This window comes from Oryctolagus cuniculus, chromosome 2 (assembly GCF_964237555.1).
Source record: "Oryctolagus cuniculus chromosome 2, mOryCun1.1, whole genome shotgun sequence".
Lineage (NCBI taxonomy): Eukaryota > Metazoa > Chordata > Mammalia > Lagomorpha > Leporidae > Oryctolagus > Oryctolagus cuniculus.
In genome coordinates, this window is record NC_091433.1 from 132,962,113 (window position 1) to 132,974,815 (window position 12,703).

At 45.1% G+C, this 12,703-nt stretch overlaps 1 protein-coding gene across 1 annotated transcript in view; it reads left to right on the top strand.

Moving 5' to 3' along the window:
- The window catches only part of AAK1 (AP2 associated kinase 1), a 252,751-nt gene that overhangs the window by 5,305 nt on the left and 234,743 nt on the right, over positions 1-12,703 (top strand). The window contains exon 2 of the mRNA XM_070068958.1: positions 2,631-2,730. The gene's annotated coding sequence lies outside the window, so the exon portion shown is untranslated. The remainder of the gene's footprint in view (positions 1-2,630; positions 2,731-12,703) is intronic.

Genomic DNA, 12,703 nt, shown 5'->3' on the forward strand with positions numbered 1-12,703 from the left:
AACATTGAAAGAAAGGTTGCATCCAATTATGATGTTGAATTTACTGCCAGCTGGGCGGTTTAAATGATTCAAGACTCACTAGTCATTCCACAGTGTGCAAGTGAATTGTGAGGGGCTGGCCTCGTGGTACAGCTGGTTAAGTTACCGCTTGTGATGCTGCCATCCCAAATCAGAGTGCTAGTTCAAGTTCAGCTGTTCAGCTTCTGAGCCAGATTCCTGCTAATGCACCTGGGAAGGCAGTGGAAGATGGCCCAAGTGTGTGGGCCAGGCTACCTGTGGGGGAGATCCATATGCAATTCTTAGATCCTGGTTCCGGCCTGACCTGGCCTTAGCTGTTGTAGGCATTTGGGAAAAGAACCAGTAGATGGAAAACCTTTCTCTCTGTTTTCCCCCTCTCTGTCAATCTGCCTTTCAAATAAATAAATAAATCTTTTTGAAAAGTGAATGGTGAGTCTGTGAGTGCTGACATGAAGGAAGCAGTAGAATTTTTGGAAACTCTGGATAAGCTGATTGTAGAGAGAAATTACCTACAACAGTAAGTCTCCAATATGGATGAAACCTCTCTTATCTGGGAACGGGTGCCTGCCAGGACTTCCATCCATAAGGAGGCCAAGTCAGTGCCAGGTTTCAAGGCTTTTAAGGCCAAGATAACTGTTTTAACTTGGGAGCATTGTTGTAGGCAACTAATGACTTCCTTGTGATCCTTTGCACAGTGAGAATCCAGGGCCTTCAAGCGGATCAGTGAGCACACACTGCCAGTGCACCCTGGTAGCAGTGGGAAGTCATGGATGGCCTGCATCCCCTTCCAGGACACTCTTCTGAATCACCATGACAGTGAGATGGAGTAGCACTGCTTGAGAATACCATCCCTTCCGAGATTCTGCTGATTGTTGATAATGGCCCATATATCGTCCTTCTACTGGTGATCTCCATTCCACTACTACCGTGGTATTTTCTCCAGACATCACCTCTGTGATCCAACCTGTGGATTAAAGAGTTGGAGCATCTTTTGAGGCCTCCTACCTGGGGCAGACCTCTGCTCAAGCTATCACCACAACCGAGGAAGATGCTGCTGCAATTCTGGGAGGATGACAGCATCCGGGACTGCAGCGGGGGCCTTGCCCTTGCTTGGAGCGACATCACTGAGGAGTGTCCAGATTGCGTCTGGAAGAAAACGCTCAAGAGGCTTGTCTGTGACTTCAAAGGATGAAGAGGAGGCAAAATCAGTATGGCTGTGCTGGACATGGCAGACATCTCGAACCTGAGTGGATGAAGGTGCCTTCGAGGACCTCTTAAAGGTGATCCTTGAAGAATTTGACTCATGAGTTGTTGAAAGTGCAACAGGAGTGCATAGCTGAAGAGGAGGATAAAGGAAAGAAAACTGGAGAAGAAAACGAAGATAGCCCCTGCCCCAGAAAATTCACAGGGAATTGGTTCAGCAAAGCTTTTGCAGACTTCAGCAAGCTCCATAAAAACTTGGGCTCCCACATTGAAAGGCTTTTACTATAGAGACAAATGTGAGACGGGCATGGTGGTGCTGCTTGGAATGCGTGCATCCCATACCAGAGTGCTGGTTTAAGTCCTGACTGCTCTGCTTCTGATCCAGTTCCTGCTAATGCACTTAGGAAGGCAGAGAAGATGGCTTGAGCTCTTGGGTTCTTGCCACCCACATGGGATTCCCAGATGAAGTTCCTGGTCCCTGGCTTCAGCCTGGTTCAACCTTGGCTGCTGCTGCAGATGGCTAAACCAGTGGAAGAAGGATTTCTCCTCTTTGTCTCTCCCACGCCTCCATCACTCTGCCTTTCAAATAAATGGATAAAGCTTAAAATGAAACAAAACAAAACCTAAATTGTGACATGGTCTTAGAATGTAATACCACACAGTAGTGAAAAAGAGTGAACTACTGGTACAATGCAACAATGAGGATGAATCTCACATAACGAATGAAAGAAGTGAGACACAAAAGAGTATTCATCATCGTTCACCATCTGGGTGTCCCATCATTACCACTCTCCAATTCTAGAACATTTTCATCACTCCAGAAATATTTTTTAGAAGTCACCCACCATGCCTTCCTTTTCCTACCCCCTGGAAACCACTACTTTCTCTTCTGTCTCTAGAAATTTGCTTAATCTGGGCATTTCCTCTAAATGGAATCATATACTGTGTGGCCTTGTGTGTCTGTCTGCTTTGATTTAGCATAGTGTTTTCAAGGTTCCACCATGTTGTAAAATATATCAGGACTTCATGTCTTCTTATGACTGAATAACATTCCATTGTATGGATGTACTATATTCTGTTTATTCATTCATCAGCTGATGGACATTTGAGTTGCTGTCACTTTTTGGCTACTGTGAATAATGCTACTGTGAACATTTATGTACAAGTTGTTGCATGGCCACATGTTTTCAAGTTTCCTGGCTATATACTTAGAAGTAGGCTTGCTGAATCATACGGTAACTCTGTTTAAGGAGGTCCAGTAATTCTATTGGATGAGAAGTTGAATCTCATTGATTTTTTAAAAAATGTTTACTAATTTTTTATCTACTTGAAAGGCAGAGCAGCAGAGAGAGAGATGATATTGATACTAAGATTGAGATTTTTTTCTTTTTTCTTTTTTTCCCCCCTAGAATCCTTTTATTTAAGGAATACAAACCATCATGGCTGCTTCCCAGGGTCTGTATTAGAAGAAACAAGGAGTAACTACCCAGAGCTGGATATCAAACCCAGGTACTTCCATATGGATTACAGGAATCTTTTTTTCCCCAGAAACCTTTTATTTAAGGAATACAAAGTTGATATATTTCATAATTACAACTTTAGGAATATGGTGATTCTTCCCAGTCTATCCACTCTCCCACCCCGCTTCCTCCTCCCTCTCCTATTCCCATTCTTATTTTTTAATAAAATATATTTTCAATTAATATTATATTACATGTGATTAACTCTGTGTTAAGTAAAGAATTCAACAAATAGTATATATATATATATATATATAAAAACTGTTCCTCAACAGTTGAGACAAGGGCTGTTCTAAGTCATTGCTTCTCCAAGTGTCAATTTCACTTCTATAGATTGCCTTTTAGGTGCTCTATTAGTTATCACATGTCAGGAAGAATATATGGTATTTGTCTTTTTGGGACTGGCTTATTTCACCAAGTATGATGTTTTGCAGTTTCATCCATTTTGTTGCAAGTGACTGGATTTTTTTTTACTGCTGTGTAGTATTCCATGATGTAAATATCCCATAATTTCTTTATCCGGTCTTCAGTTGAGGAGCATTTGGGTTGATTCCATGTCTTAGCTATTGTGAATTAAGCTACAATAAACATGGGGGTACAGATAACTTTTAAAAAAAGATTTATTTTATTTATTTGAAAGGCAAAGTTACAGAGAGGCAGGGCGAGAGAGAGAGAGAAAGAAAGAGAAGTTTTCCTCTGCTGGTTCACTCCCTAGATAGCTGATCTGAAACCAGGAGCCAGGAGCTTCTTCCAGGTCTCCCACATGGGTGCAGGGTCCAAGGACTTGGGCCATCTTCTTTTCCAGGTCATAGCAGAGAGCTGGATTGGAAGTGGAGTAGCTGGGACTCGAACCAGCACCCATATGGGATGCCAGCACTGCAAGTGGTAGCTTTACCCAGTACACCACAGCGTTGGCCCCAGATAACTCTTTCATATGCTGATTTCATTTCCCTGGGGTAAATTCTCAAGGGTGGGATGGCTGGGTCATATGGTAGGTTTATATTCAGATTTCTGAGGTATCTCCATACTGTCTTACATAGTGGCTTTACCAGTTTAGATTCCCATCAACAGTGGATTAGGGTACATTTTTCCCCATATCCTTGCCACCATTTGTTGTTGGTTGATTTCTGTACGAAAGCCATTCTAACAGGGGTGAAGTGAAACTTCATTGTGGTTTTGATTTGCATTTCCCTGATGGCTAGTGATCCTGAGCATTTTTTCATGTGTCTGTTGGCTATTTGGATTTCTTCTTTTGAAAAATACCTGTTTAAGTCCTTGGCCTATCTCTTAACTGGGTTGTTTGTTTTGTTTTGTTGTTGTGGAGTTTATTGATCTCTTTGTATATTCTGGTTATTAATCTTTTATCAGTTCCATAGTTTGCAAATAATTTTTCTCATTCTGTCAGTTGCCTCTTCATTTTGCTGAGTGTTTCTTTTGTGGTACAGAAGCTTCTCAATTTGATGTAATCCCATTTGTCAATTTTGGCTTTGATTGCCTGTGCCTCTGGGATCCTTTCCAAGAATTCTTTGCCTGTGACAATGCCTTGCAGGGTTTCCCCCAATGTTCTCTAAAAATTTGATGGTATCAGGTCATAGATTTAGGTCTTAATCCATTTTGAGTGGATTTTTGTGGAAGGTACATGGTAGGGGTCCTGCTTTATACTTCTGTATGTGAAGATCCAGTTTTCCCAGCACAATTTCTTGAAGAGATTGTCCTTGCTCCAGGGATTGATTTCTTAAAGATAAGTTGGTTGTAGATGCATGGATTGATTTCCGGCATTTCTATTCTGTTTCATTGGTCTATCCATCTGTTTTTGTACCAGTATGAGACTGTTTTGATTATAACTGCCTTGTTGTATGTCTTGAAATCTGATATTGTGATGCCTCTGGCTTTGTTTTTGTTGTATAAGATTGCTTTAGCTATTCAAGGTCTCCTGTGTTTTCATATAAATTTCAGCATCATTTTTTCTATATTTGAGAAGAATGTCTTTGGTATTTTGGTTGGTATTGCATTGAATCTATGAATTTCTCATGTGATTTTGCTTTGCATTTTCCTGACAATTATAATGATATAAAGTTTGTTTTTCTTTTTTTAGCTTTTATTTAATAAATACAAATTTCATAGGTACAGCTTTGGGTATATAGTGGTTCTTCCCCCCATACCCACCCTCAAACCCCCAAATATAAAGCTTATTGACCATTTGAATATCTTCCTTGGAGAAATGACTTATTTCAAAGTTAAGTTAACTTTTTAAAAAATTAATTAATTTGAGATGCAGGGAGAGAGAGAGAGAGAGAAAGAGTGCTTCCATCTGCTGACTCCCCAAATTCCCACCCACAGTGGGCCAGGGCTCGGCCCAGCTGAGGCCAGGAGCTAAGAACCCCATCCAGGTCTCCCAAGGGGCTGGCAAGGACCCAACCTCTTGGAACATTACCTCCCATAATGTGCATCAGCAGGAAGCTGGAACTGTTAGCAGAGCTGGGACTTAAACCCAGGGACTCTGATATGGGATGCAAGTACCTCAACTCAGCATCTTAGCCACTACACCAAAAACCCACCCCATTTGCCTTTTCTTATTGTTCAGCTCAACTGATTCTCTGAAAAATATATTTATTCATTTATTTAAAAGGCAGGGTGACACAGAGAAAGGGAAAGATGGGGTGTGTGTGTGTGCGAGAGAGAGAGAAATAGATTTTTTTAAGGTTTATTTACTTGAAAGTCAGGCACAGAGAGAAGGAGAGGCAAAGAGAGAGAGAGAGGGAGAGGCCTTCCATCCGGTGGTTCACTCCCCACTTGTCCACAACAGCTGAAGCTGTGCGGAACCGAAGCCAAGAGCCAGGAGTTTCTTCCAGGTCTCCCACATGGCTACAGGGGCCCAAGGACTTGAGCTACCTTCTACTGCTTTCCCAGGCCATAGCAGTCAGAGAGCTAGATTGGAAGTAGAGCAGCCAGGACTCGAACTGGCGCCCATATGGGATGCTGGCATGGCAGGTGGCGTCTTTACCCACTATGCCACAGTGCTGGCCCCAGGAATAGATCTTCTATTTGATGGTTCATTCCCCAAATGTCCACAATAGCCAGGTCTGGGCAGGCTGAAGGCAGGAGTCAGGAAATCCATCCTGCTCTCCCATGTGGATGGCAGGGTTCCACTACCTTACCAGATGCATTAGCAATCAGAAGTGGAGGATCCAGGACTTGAATCAGCACTCCAATATAGGACACAGGTGTCCCAAGTGGCAGCTCAACCTGCTGAGCCACAATGTCCACCCCTGTAACCGTTAGTTATATATGCTAGATGCTAGATTCTTATCAGATGTGTGATTTGCAAGTATCTTCTCTCCTTTTGTGGTTAGTCTGCTTATGTTCTTGATGGTGATCTTTGAAGCATCAAGTATTGAATTTTGTTGAAGTCCAATTTATCAATCTCCCTTCTGTGGATTGTACTTTTGTTGCCTGAAAAATCTGTACCAATCCAAGGTCATAAGTATTTTCTTCATGTTTTCTTCTGGAAATTATTATAACTTTACCTTTTTTTAAAGATTTATTTTTATTTATTTGAAAGAGTTACAGAGAGAGGTAGAGAGAGAGAGAGAGGTCTTCCATCCGCTGTTTCACTCCCCAGATGGCCACAACAGCCGGATAGCTTTACATTTTTAAAAAAAATTTATTGATTTGAGAAGCAGAGAAAGAGAGAAAACATCTCACATCTGCTAGTTCACTCCACCAGTGCCCACAATAGCAGGGCTGAGCCAGACTCAAGCTGGGAGCCAGGAATTCAACCCAGATCTGCCACATGGATGGCAGGGTCCAAGCACTTGAGCCATCACTTGCTGCCTCCTATGGTGTTGCATTAGCAGGATCCCAGAACTGGAACTGAAATCCAGGCACTCTGATGTGGGATGCAGTCATCCTAAGTGGCATCTTAATTGCTACGCCAAACATCAACTTGGAAATAATTATAGCGTTATTACTTATGTATATGTTTATGATCCATTTTAAGTTAGAGCTAGTTTTTCTCCAAGGGTCTGAATTCTATTTTTAAATTATTTTAGAAGCAGAGAATCAGAGGTGGGGCTGGGGGAAGATAGAGAGCTCCTGTCTGCTGGTTCACTCCCCAAATGCCAGCAATTGTTGGGGCTGCGCTAAGGCCAAAGCTAGGGGGCAAGAACTCAATCCAGGTCTCCTGCATAGGTGGTAGGCATCCAACTGCTTGAGCCACCTATGGTCACCCATGGCCTCACATGGTGCACATTAGCAAGAAGCTGGAATTTGGAGTTAGAACTGGGAGTTGAAGCCGGGTATACTGATATGGGATATAGGCAACTCAAGTGTGTCTTAACAGCTAGGCTAAACACTCATCCTTTCATCTTCTTTTCCATGTAGCTATCCACTAAGCACTAAGGTTAGTGCTTGGTTTTGGACTGAATAGATAGAGCTATGATTGGTCAACTCTTGGGCCATCTTTCTTGACCTGGGACAGGAGAACCAGCACTTTATTTGTCAGGGAGCAGCTCTTGGATGAAATGAAACCAATGGATCCCTTATGCCTTTGATGTAGACTTTATCAGGATGGAGCATCTCTTAGCATGCAGTCCCTCTGTCTTCACTGTGGCCTTTACAAGTCACCTCCACACTAAAGGTTAACTCACTAAGTTAAGGGAGTGGTACAAGGATAGGGCTGACTCTGCGGGACTCTGGGTGGCAACATTCAGCATTCAGTCATGGTCTCTGTGGCTAACATTGACCACCAGCCTAGTCCGAGGTGTTCCACAGGAACTTAAACCCTGATGAAACAAAGTAACAGTCAGTCTACCCATCGACCCCAGACGCCCAGAGCCCCCTTTGCTATCACAGCATCTTCAGAAGACCGTGCTGGCCGGCTGTCACTGACCAGTCCAAGGAAGGCCACAAGCACTGCTGACAAACCAGAGGCCCGCACATGGCAGATCATGCGCTACTCATCCCCACAGGGGTCCAGGAATTGAGTGACAGCTGCCTGACTCCTTGCTCTGCATACTGCACTGCATATAAACTTCTTCCTCCCACCACCCAGTGTCAGTTATCATCTTTCTGTGCTCCAAGCCAGGCGACTCAGTTATGAGGTCCTATGGCACTTTTTCCAACCAATTTTGGGGAGTTCTATAACAAAACGAGGAGGTGATCTTAGCAAGAAAGGAGGGTACACCCCTGATGTCTGCTGCAACCATCTCCCTCGTCCTACTCCCATACATGTTCCCACTGCCCTCTGTGTATAGGCAGAAGGACCCATGGGGCAGGAAACAGACTTTGAGCTAAGACAGACGTGGGCTTTATAACAGTAGGAGACTTGGGGAAAGCTTTCAGGCTCTCGTGCCTCCACTTTCTCACCTGTACAATCTTATAGGACTGTTGCAAGGATTAAAGACACAGGCAAAGTATCAGGCACACCATAGTTACTACAATAGTATTAATAGCACCCAATACATTTAATTGCATTTGCCTATCTTCCCTTCTAAAATAGGGGCCTTGCTTTAGGCACAATTAAATTTAGTTACAGTAGCAGGACCCATGTATCATAGATTAGTTTATGTCCCCTGAAAGAGGATGATATAGAAAGGGCCCAGGCAAGACCAATTTGTAGGACCAGGGAGATGCTCAGTTCTGTCCTCAATCCCGTCTTTATAATAATGGTTCATTACATTTATATAGTCTTCTTTAAATAAATACTTATTTATATATTTATTTATTGAAAAGCAGAGAGAGAGAGAGAAAGAGAAAGGGAGAGGAATCTTCTATCCCTGGTTCACGCCCCAAATGCCTGCAACAGCCAGGACTGAGCCAGGCCTAAGGCAGGAGCCAGGAATTCCATCCAGGTCTCCTGCATGGGTAGCAGGGACCCATGTACTTGGGCCATCATCTACTGTTTTCCCAGGTTCATTAGCAGGAAGCTGGAATTGGAAGCAGAGGTGGGATTCAGTTCCAGCTACTTTCCTATGGGATGTGGGAATCCCAAGCAGCAACTTAACCTGCTGCACCACAATACCCACCCTAGAAGTTTTCTTTTTTAAGCTCTCCAAAACATTTCAGTCTCTATTCACTGTCACCTAGGAGGGTTACTGTGCTATTTGGAGGACAGAATTGAGGAGGAATCTATAAGTGGACAGCAGGGGGCACTGTGGACAAGCCCTGGGAAACCCAAGTTAAAAACAACTGGGTGCTTGCCTGGTGACTGGGCGCAGGCTGAAGTGTTGCTTCCCAGGGCATCACCAAACGTTGGCCCAGCCCTGGGATCTGACCCAATGCAAGCCCTTTTCCATGTGTAGGAGCTGGGTCGACAACACAGGAAGTTCAAGGGGAGCTCAGCCAGTCTTTCAACTCTGCCTGGGTCCCAGGAAATATGGGGACATTAGCAACTGATGTTTGATAATGTCTGTGTGCCAGGGGTGGCCGTGGGTACAGCGATGGGCACATTGTGGACAGCAGACTGGCTGGGCTGAGTTCACCTCCTGACACTGACCCTGGGGTGAAAGTGTTGTGTGAGGTCTGTCACACTCTGTACCTGAAACCCTCTGCGTACCCTCTGTCTGTGCTCCTCCTGCTGTGGTTGTCAGGACGAGGTGCCTGTATTCTACCAACTTCTTGAAATCTCGAGTCGTGAGCAGGTGCCTGTGGTCCTCACGGTGTCCTTCCTGCTTTGGATCCCATGCACACCTCTCCTGTGGGGAGAGTCAATTCTGCTTCATGTAGGGCTGCCGGCCCAGGGCCCAGCTGCCTCCTGGAGGCGTGAAAAGCCCAGCCTTGGAAGACAGCTGGCTCTGAAGGAGAGGAACTTCCAGGAAAATGGGAGATCAGGAATATATTCAGACCAAGCCCACATGTCTCAAAAGCCTGAAGAGCAATGTGTCATAGGAAACTCACCTGGGACAGAGACATGGATGGAAGACTGGCTGCCCCAGTCCCTCAAGGAGCACAGAGCAGGAAAACTCGAGTCTTTTTCTATTACAATTTCCCTTTCTCCCCTTCAAGACACATTTGTCTTCTTACCCACCCCACCCCCCTTTCCATTCATCCTGGTTATCCAAAACTCCTTAGAGAGTTAGATGCCCCAGAAGGAGAGGCTACAGAGGTGGTGCCTGTAGGAAAGAAGCAGGAGGGATGGAGGAACAACCTCAGAAAGAACCAAAGCTGTGAGTGTGTGCCTAGCTGCGAGCTCACCGCCACATACCCACGCTGGGAGGGTGGGGGGCCGCTGGAGCCAGCATGTTGACAACCGACACTGCACATTAACTGCTTAGGATTGTACGGCTGGTTGGCGTCATTCTAGGAGCTTGTAAGCAGTGATGGTGGAAGGATTTACACCATGGGAATTGGCACATGCTGGCTCCTCCCATAGCGGCTGAGTCAGCTGCTGAACCTGAACTGGCTACCACTGCCATTTCCTCAGGGAGGAGTGAAAGGGATGGGAGAGAGGACCAAGAAGAGTGCTCCCCCCAGAAAAGCAGAGTGGGTCCTTCGTAGAAACATGGAAATAGAAATAAAGGGGCTCTGTTTACCACCTTGCCTGCCTTGCTCTGTTTGTTTGTTTGTTTTTAGTCTCAATAATGTCTGATCTGAAGGTTTGAGGAAACACCAGGAGGCAGCCGAGTGTGGAGACAGACTTGGGGTGCACAGCCAGCTCCATCCCTCTCCCACTGCACGAGGCTGCGGAAAGTGGGGTAACATCAGAGTGAGCAGAACCGTGTGTGTGAATTTGGGGTGGAGGAGGTGGGAAGCCAGAACACTCTGCTCATCAGCTCTAACAAGGCTCCTGATGCCCCCAGAGTCCTCTTGGCTTCTCTGAGCCACTGTGATGTGGCAGCAGCCCACAGACCTCATCCACAGAATGTGGATAGCATTCAGGTGTTATTTCCACGACTCCATGGCCCAAGAAACCTTTATTTCTTTCTAGACACAGTGAATAACAGAATACCAAACTGAAGGCACTGCCCCCAGCCTTGGTCCCTCGGGTCTTTGTGAGAGAGCAAGTGGACCTCATGACTTTCCAGAATTTGGAGAAAATAAAAACACAGTCCCACCTTTGGTGGATGCATATTAAAAGGCCCAGAACATCACCAATTCATTTCTGGAGTTTCTCAGTTGGATCTGATTAGGATCATGACTGGTGTGGTTGTCTGCCCTAGGCTGAAAGAAAAGTGTCACCATTAACCTTTAATTAGTCACAACAAACCCAAAGGAGAAGTCCTTGGCCCAGATCCTAATGGAGCGATTAAAATTATTTTCCTATTCAGCTGTTTAAACTCATGGTGATACCCTGGTAATTTGCTGCTGCTGCTCTCTACAGAATGTCAAGGACCAGGCGTGAACCCTCCCTGCTAATGCACTTCAGAGCAGGTGCCCAACCCCACCTTCCCTCTGGGCTGAGTTCCTCCCCTTCTCGTTCTCATTGGGTAGTTTTGTTGGAGTGTGGTCTGTTTGGACTTTAGGCACACAGATTAGTCACACGTGGTGTGTAAGACTCCCCAGGAAAGGCAGAGACCAAGAGAATAGAGAAAAAGTGAAAATAGGCAACACACACTAAAAGTCCTAACTTTATACAATATTACCTTCCTGTCTTGTTGTTCCTATGTTCTGCACTGGGGTTTCTTCCCTCTCATTTCCGTGTCTCTTTTCTCTTTTTAAACTCGTTAACTCATTCTTGTTAACACTTTCAAAATCAGAAGTCATTATCCTTGCACCTGTCCTTTAAGTTCACTTCATGTCAGACGCCCAAGCCAAGTTAAAAAAAAAAAAAACACTCAAAATCATTCTCTGTTTTTTTAAAAAGTGCTTGTTTAGGGGCCGGTGCTGTGGTGTAGTGGGTAAAGTTGCTGCCTGTGGCGCTGGCATCCCATATGGGTACCAGCTTGAATCCCAGCTGTTCCACTTCTAATACAGCTCTCTGCTAATGGCCTGGGAAAGCAGTGGGGGATGGCCAAAGTGCTTGGGCCCCTGACACCAACATGGGAGACCTGGAAGAAGCTCCTGGCTCCTGGATTCCAATCAGTCCAGCTCTGGCCATTGCAGCCATTTGGAGAGTGAACCAGCAAGTGGAAGACCCCCACCCCATGTCTCTCCCTCTCTCTATCTATAAATCTGCCTCTCAAATAAATAAATAAATCTTATTTTAGAGAGTGCTTACTTGCGGCCAGCACTGTGGTGTAGCTGGTAAAAGCACTGCTGCAGTGCCAGCATCCCATATGGGTGCCGGATCGAGTCCCAGATGTTCTACTTCCAATCCAGCTCTCTGCTCTGGCCTGGGAAATCAGTAGAAGATGGCCCAAGTCCTTGGGCACATGGGAGACCTGGAGGAAGCTCCTGCCTTCTGCCTTCGGATCGGTGGAACTCCAGCCATTGTGGCCATCTGGGGAGTGAACCAGCAGATGGAAGATTTCTCTCTCTCTCTCTGCCTCTGCCTCTTTGTAGCTCTGCCTTTCAAATAAATAAAAAAAAATTTTAAGTGCTTATTTAGTCATTTTTAGTTTATTTAAAGGGCAGAGTAGTAAAGAGAGGGGGAGTGAGAGAGAGATTCTCCATCTGCTGGTTCACTCCCCAAATGCCCACGAGAGCTGTGGCTGGGCCAGGCTGAAGCCTGGAGCCGGGAACTGCATCTGGGTCTTCCACATAAATGGCAGGAACTCAAGTAGTTGAACATTATCTGCTGCCTCCCAGGTGCATTAGGAGAAGCTGGGTTGGCAGATGAAGGTGGGACTCAGTCCGAAGCACTCAGACATGGGGTGCAGGAGTCCCAAGTGGTGGCTTAACTTGCTCTGCCACAAAATCTGCCCCCATTCCCTATTTTTTAAATCAGGTATAATTTACAAACTAAAAATCCACCCATTAAAAGTGTCCACTTTAATCCATTTTAACAAATGTGTGTAGTCATACAACCACCACCATGATCAAGACATAGAACTTTACTGCATCCCCAGGTGTCCTCGTGTTCT